Raw genomic sequence first — 1,050 nt, forward strand, 5'->3', positions numbered from 1 at the left:
CGTGTTTTCATCAAACAACAATGAATGTAATTTAGGAGAATCGTGATCGGACACGTTTTAAAAGGAATGTGTGCCACGTGGACCAGATGTGAGGAATGTGAGTTACCCGAATCGCGGTTTGGGTGACTTCACATAAACACGGCCTTGGACTCCTGAGCTACATGCGGGTTCACAGCAGATGAGGAGAGGGTGCAACGTAGAAGTCATCATCGACAACGATGGACAACCAAGGCATACTTGTTGCGAGGCAGTTTTAGGACTATCGTTTTTATTTTCTGTTTTTATTCCTAGTTGAATCTGTTCACAAAAATACGCACATGCACTCGTGTAACTTTATTACAACATATTTATTACCATCCCACATACTTTGAAATGTACAGTTATTCCATTGTAGAGATAAAATGAGGAGTTGTACAGTTGTATACCAGCAAAGATAATACAATAATGTCGAAAACAACACAACACAAATTTAAACGATTGCTTGATCAAACCGGTATTGAAACACCAATATAGGTCAGTCAACATAATTCGATTCAGACCTATGCCCAACGCATTGTTACTAAGTTTGTATTTGGTCGACATTACAGAGTATAAGATTGGAGAAATGACCGTTGACGTTCAAAACGCTTTAGCAATGTACATGTGTTACACAATGTTCACATCATTACATAGTTTCGATAAAATGCCTGTTCCTTCCTCTTCGATGTATTGACCCACTTGTTAAATATCCCATTAGTAGCTAGTAGCTAGTTGAGTGTCAGTCAGGTTTGTAGTTGTATCACACGGTGTCTCTCATGGCCTCAACCAACATCTTCAACGTCAGCAGCCGCTTCCCTGCAGAGGAGAATGAAAGAAACTTTGTCATATCAGACATATCATGGGATCGTTTCAAACACACCAGTTAGAAAATGCTTGTGTCATGCCCAGTGCCCATATTAAAATACAATATATACACATATTAGAAGATGATACGAATTAATTAGATAATTAGACTGATGAAGATGAGACTTTGTCATATGGTACATGTATGAAACTAGAACCGCTTATCTT

This window comes from Branchiostoma belcheri, unplaced genomic scaffold (genome assembly GCF_001625305.1).
Source record: "Branchiostoma belcheri isolate BF01 breed outbred unplaced genomic scaffold, Haploidv18h27 scaffold2, whole genome shotgun sequence".
Lineage (NCBI taxonomy): Eukaryota > Metazoa > Chordata > Leptocardii > Amphioxiformes > Branchiostomatidae > Branchiostoma > Branchiostoma belcheri.